Genomic DNA, 6,509 nt, shown 5'->3' on the forward strand with positions numbered 1-6,509 from the left:
AAAAGAGGTCTCAACTTGACTGTCCCGCATGTCAGAGCTACTAACATACCACTTCTGGGGGGGGGGGGTTTGATGTTTGTCAGACCTTGTCCATTGAAGGGCTTGGGGTGTGGGAGACTTACAGTTTGGACTAAATGTACCATGGAGACTCGACAAATGATGTGGCAACTTAGAAATGAGAAAAGAAACATTTCCCAGAATATATAGATGTTTTCTTCTTAAGTACACAATGTCAGGAATCTAATTTGAAACTTTGATCTCTCTGGAATTCATTTATATCCCCCAGAGGACATCTCTGATAAGGCCAGCTCTTTTATCCTTAACGATGCAACAGCGTGGTCAAATGACCCTCTCTTGTCATCCAAGGTGGCATGATGTTTGGAGAACGGTATCACTGTTATGTTTGGAGAGGCCTGTTAGAGCGAGACCTCCAAATGGATTTCGTGAGGAACACCACTAGTGTGTCTTGCGGTGGGTGATTGCTCATGCTGGAAATAGAACGCCGCAGAGACTGGGCCTACCCCACACACACTGCAGGTCACACGGTGCCACAGAGGAGAGCGTGTTGCCACGTTAACAGGCATCTGCCCTCTGGTAGGCGGCTGGGGAACAGTGTGCGACTCAACCGGCAAGGCTGCTGTTCTGATGATCGGAAGGTCGCTGGATCAAATCCAAAGGTCACCCGAATGATGTCACCACTGAGCCCCTAAGCAAGGCCGTTAACCCCCAATCGCTCCCTCACATCAGGAGCACCAGAAGGCAAGCCAGCTCGGTCATGTGACTCCATGGCAGACCCAATGCAATTTGTCCATTTAGTCCGGCGGGTCAGATGGACTGTGGCTAGGCCCTCCAAAGGCGCGAGATGGTGCATTTCATCAAAGCCATAGACATAAACTCAGGCCTCGGATAATGGGGAGAATCAGCAAGGACTCTAATGTTGCTAATTACAAAACTAACGCGAGTGCTTTTAAAAATAGACAGACTGAGCTCTGACACTTCATGGGGGGGATCGATCCACTTTCCACTGGCCATCAGAGCCAAGAGTGCAGTACGGAAAATCCCCAGGATTCCTGTGAATGCTGCAGATCTGTTGTCATTCTCTACCTTCGTGTGCAGACCTTTCCTCCGAGCGCTGAGCTTATCTACGTGTATGTTTGGTATAATGAGAAGAATTATTGTAGACTTTTACTGTTTTCTTGATCACCGCATATTCATACCCCATATGGCATTAATGATTTCCAGATTTTATTACCTTATGCGTTAATATCATTTTACCTTTTTTTGGTAACATTTTAATGTCCTTGTCATTCATTTATTTTATTAATATTTTTCTTATATATTGACATTGTACTATGGTGTGTGAGTGTGCCCTGCGATGGGTTGGCGCCCCTCCCTGAGCTGTTCCCTACCTTGCCCCCTTAGCCTCCATGTTTATCTCCGGACCCCCTGCGACCCTGAATGGGACAACTGTTTTCAGAAAATGTATGGATGGATGGATGGATGGAAGACATGCTAAATTTATTTATCTTTATTATCTATTATATTATATTATATTATATTATATTATATTATATTATATTATATTATAGTGGTAATAATTTAAATGGCCCTTTACAAAGCGATTATGTTACTGTACCTTAACATGGAAGTCATTCAACATTTTAATAGTTTTAAAAATATGCAGTTTTGAATGTATACAAATCATTTCCAATGCATAGAATTTTAAATAGAATGCATATAAATGTAACTCTCACCTCCTGTTTGTATAAATGCACCCGTGGGAGAGAGAAAAAGAGGTTCGGGGTATCATGGCAGAAATGGTCAGTTTGGTGTGTAAGTTCCTCAGACAAGCTGGAAGAAGATGCACACATTGACATTTATTTATTCCTCTGGTATTTTCATTCAAAGTGATGTACTGTACGGTTGAGAGGGCAGGGTCAGTCAGTCCCTGGGGCAATTGGGGGTTAAGGGCCCGAAGGTGACGTCACTCTACACCAGGGTTCTTCAAATCTGGACCTCGATTCCAAATCCAGGCCTTGTTTTCAGTTCTCCCAGGTAGTTAGTTTAATAATTACTGATTCTGATTGGTCAGATTGATGATGATTTCAATAACCCTGCTCTACACGCACACTTGCATACATATATAAAGGCAAACCCAGCCAATCACAGAACCTCAGAGATGCAGCCTTTCCAGCTGCTGTAGGGATTTCCTGAGCACAAAGGGTCTCAGGCTGTGAAACATTACAGATGCGTCTGCCAGTCAACAGCATGTTGTCAAAGACACGAAAAGGTCCATTTGCAATCTGTCTTTAAAGGTGTAACTGATTCATTTTGACATTTAAATTCTGAATACATGGAATGGCTGCGGCGCCCTTGAGGAGAAGTTTGGGAACTGAAGAGGTGTTATTTTGAGATCTTACCACATTCGGAGTGAATTAAGAAATATGTGTTACTGCTTATATTGCTTGTACACAAACACATATTCACCTCAAAGGTGCTTAATTTGGGACAACTGGGCGTGAAATATAAGAACAAGTCATTCCATGTCCTTAATAACCCACATTAAGCTTCCTTTTAAATTATCCACTTCGTTTATCAAGACATTGTGGAGCATATAAATGAATGCGGTGTGAGCTGCAGTAGCTGCAGTCATGGAATTTATTTTTTAAATGAGGTACCGGGATTCAGGTCAGAAATAAAGACATTTACCTTCCACGCCATGCGCATAACAATGGGATTCACTAAAAAACGTTCCATACATAATTGTAAAAGGGCGAAAGAAGTACATTCTTTAAATAGACATTCATCCATCGATCTTTCATAACTGTGTATCAGGTGCAGAGTTGCAGCAAAGCCTGCTGCCTGTCTCAGGTAGCGAAGGGCAGAGACAGAGGACGCCCTGCACGGGGCACCTGTCCGTCACACTCCACACACACGCAGTCACAAAGCCCAAAAGCCTGTGATTGGCTGTGTGCCCTGCCACGGACTGGCGCCCTCTGCAGGATGCCCTCTTTAATTACCTCTGTTTTCTGGAATATGCTCCAGACTCCAAGCTGTGATAGAGTCATAGAAGACGGAAGGTTACCTGCCTATACATCAAGACGGACCGCATGTGAGGCTTTTACCCCAGAAGGTACAGTTTCATGACTAGGTTTGGGCTCCCTATGTGGTCCACAGTAACTAACCAATCCGGTCACGTCTGAATGTATAAATGCACAAAAATAAATGCAAGCTGCTTAGGCTAAAAGTATTAACGGGCTCCTGAGACCCGAAAGTGCAATGTTCTATTTATTTACTAAAGATATCAAGTGCAGATTCAAAACGCCTCCACTATTTTTAGCCGTTCCATTCCGACATCACGCTACGTTCGTCTCTGGGGTGGCGTTTGGCTGGCCCAAAGAAATGAGGACGTGACCCGTCCATCGCCGAGAGACGCAGGCCGTCTCTGAACATGTTCCGGAATATTCATGCGGGAAGGGGCACGGCCTTCAGACCAGCGCTCCCCCCCCCCGGTAAGAGGGAAAGTTTTTGAAAAATCTACACATGCACACACCCACCAATTTATTTAAGGGATATGGAAAATAGGGTTGTTTTGAAGATCGTTTGGTCACACGCTGACGCTACAGAGATACCATGGAAGGATTTTATGTGGCTGTCCTTTTGTTATATGACTTTTAAATGAGCACTGGGGGGACAGTTACAGAGGACAGGAGTCCTTTGCTCTCTTTGACTAAAAAGGGGCAAGCAGAATCTCCTCATTAAAATGCACAGCTGTCTAAAATGATCAGGTAAGTCATGGACTGGATGGAGTAATATTGTGACCAGCTGCATATATGGACCTAACACTATTGCTCAGGATTAGGAGGTTTTCTAAGATTTTATACTGAGTTGATTTATTTTTCTGGAGAAAAGCTTTTGAAAATGATGCATACTCTCCCGCTGCACCTGTTTCCAGGGCACAGGTGCTATCGGACTGTCGACGGCCATTTTGAGGAACGTCTTAGAATTTGCTTGACCACAGAGGTGCTGCGGAGCCTTGCAGACCCAGCTGGGACCAGCAGAGAGGAGAAGGTCAAATGGGCAGGTGGGGGCATCAGCTTTGTCCCCTTCTCCCCCTCCCATAGAAAATATAGTGGGAGGGGCCATTAGCCACTTTTTTGGGTATTCCAGAGTGTCTGCGTAAGGAGGTCGTACTGATGTTCATGCCAGCCCCCCTTCCCGCCCCCCAAAAGCATCCCCACCCCCGCTAATTGTGATCGCCAGTAACCGGATCTGCTGATTGAATCAATTTCCAAGTAACTCAAGATGTATCCTCTATGAATATAATTAGGGGAATAATGGCGTTTTCGACCAGCTCGGAAACCCGATCGAGGCCGACTCGAGACGTGTCCGGTCCTTTATCATTAAAAATACAAAAAAGGAAAAAGGTCGTTATTGCTTTTCTGTCATTGTTCCGGCAGGTTCCAGGAAACGGGGGAGTGGGGAGCTCTGATCCTGCACCGTGACGCTGTAGTGTTGAACCCAGGCCGGTGTACAATCAAACAAGCTCCATTTAAGGAGTGATCAGAGAGGGGGGTGACGGGATAATTCTCACCCTGCAGCTGCTCAAGATCGATGGCGGTCATGTATCCCGTGTGATCGGTGCGGACCACAGTCATGGCTAGGGGAGATGCCGTGTAATTTCCAGTGTGCTTCCAGGCTGGGGCTCTATCCCACCAGTCTGGACCTTTCCACACAATCCTTAAACTTAAAAGGCTTTCATTTAAGATAACCTTCCTGTCAGTGAGAGAGGGCAGGGACATGAAGGAGAGGGGCGGGACATGAAGGAGAGGGGCGGGGACATGAAGGAGAGGGGCGGGGACATGAAGCGAGAGGGGCGGGGACATGAAGGAGAGGGGGCGGGGACATGAAGGAGAGGGGCGGGACATGAAGGAGAGGGGCGGGGACATGAAGGAGAGGGGTGGGGACATGAAGGAGAGGGGCGGGGACATGAAGGAGAGGGGCGGGGACAGACAGCAGGTTATGAGACCACACTCCCTTAGGTTATTCAAGCAGTTTGGGGCTAAGTGCAGAACATACCCTCGTACCTGCAGCCAAGTAGGGTAGGGGGGAGCGAGGCCTCAAAACACCTGCCAGTCCTGTTTCCAAAAGTGGCCTAATTAAAGGCCGAGGGGGACGTAAGTGGCTCGGTGCGTTAGAACCGTGTGCCTGTGATGGGAAAGTAGCCAGTTCAAATCCCCAGGATAGTGAAGTGCTTTTCCAATTGGGCCTTTGAGCAAGGTTCTTAACCTCCAATTGCACCAGGACTGACCCTGCTTTCTCAAAAATGTATGTAATTTGGATAAAAGCATCAGCTAATTAAATAAATGACATGGTTTTCAAGTGCAATGCCAGTAAACTCTCAGCCTCCAAACCTAGGAAATGAAGAATCGCACAGTATCATGAAGAAAAGCATGTGAAGGTAGAACAAACAAGGCATAAAGAGAGCATTGTTATTATTATTACTGTGTCCAGCCATGAGTCAATGTCAAATGTGTCTCTTAACCATATGGATGAGTTTCCTCCGGAATGTTCTATCTTCTGTGTGGGGATTCTATGGACTGTCTGTGGGTCCCCGCAGACTCTGCTATGCTGCACATACATACATATATACCCATATACTGTACATACATATGTACCTATATACATACATATATACCCATATACATACATGTAGAGACACTGTACTGCATGTTTATGTATATTTTTAGAAACTGTGAGCATTGAGAAATGTGCGTATTTTTTCAGTATTTTGTTACCATAGGGATTATTTTGATATTCAGCATGTCAGATGTCACCTGTACTGCCCCCCCCCAGCCCCCCATCATGCTTTGTCACCGGCCATGAGCCATGGGCTGCCTGAATTCCGATGCACGCGCCCACGCCGATCTGCACAGCGGAGAAATTTATCTTGGAGCCACAAAAGTTTAATGGACCAGTTTCATGCACCTTCATCTGCACCTGTTAGAAAAACAAGCCCCCCCCCCACTCCCACCCCCGACATCTGGTCTCGATGGTTCCCCCGGCTCTCATGCCGGTGTTTATTCTTCTGCGCGATGCGCCGTCCATATCCGGGTCTCCGGCGAGCTCCCGGTCGATACTGCTGTCGGCGGGGGAGGGATCCGGTAGCGGGGGCGGATAGACTGGGGTGAAGGAGTGTAATCAAAACTGAGGAGAGGACGAAAATCCCCCCCCCCCCCCAGACAGAGTGCGGGGGTGGGGGGAGACTGCCAGGCCGGTCCTGCACCCTGCATCTCTTTGTAAACACAGACACATTCTCAGGCCGTTTGAGGTCACTGCACTCGTCACAGCCTGTAGCGGCGGCCTAAAAGACACATATTTCTGCTCATGTGCAAGGGGGAGCAGAATTATTAGCAGAGGAGGTGGGGGAGGGACATCTGAACCCGGAATTGATCATGCAAAATTTGCAGCTATTTGCCAAGAATCTCCCCCTTCCCTAAGACGACCAA

The 6,509-nt window shown here is 46.8% G+C and overlaps 1 long non-coding RNA gene across 2 annotated transcripts; it reads left to right on the forward strand.

Annotated features, from left to right (window-relative positions):
* Positions 1–3,049: 3,049 nt before the first annotated feature.
* On the forward strand, positions 3,050–4,777 carry LOC140578784 (uncharacterized). Of its 2 annotated transcripts, none has more exons than XR_011983056.1 (3): positions 3,050–3,133; positions 3,341–3,512; positions 3,956–4,386. It is a non-coding gene; the product is annotated as an uncharacterized lncRNA (long non-coding RNA). The 2 variants fall into 2 exon arrangements; XR_011983057.1 differs by lacking the exons at positions 3,050–3,133; positions 3,341–3,512 and adding exons at positions 3,615–3,788; positions 4,461–4,777 and having other exon boundaries at positions 3,956–4,084.
* Positions 4,778–6,509: the final 1,732 nt, after the last annotated feature.

Source organism: Paramormyrops kingsleyae, chromosome 16 (genome assembly GCF_048594095.1).
Source record: "Paramormyrops kingsleyae isolate MSU_618 chromosome 16, PKINGS_0.4, whole genome shotgun sequence".
In the NCBI taxonomy this organism is placed as follows: Eukaryota; Metazoa; Chordata; class Actinopteri; order Osteoglossiformes; family Mormyridae; genus Paramormyrops; species Paramormyrops kingsleyae.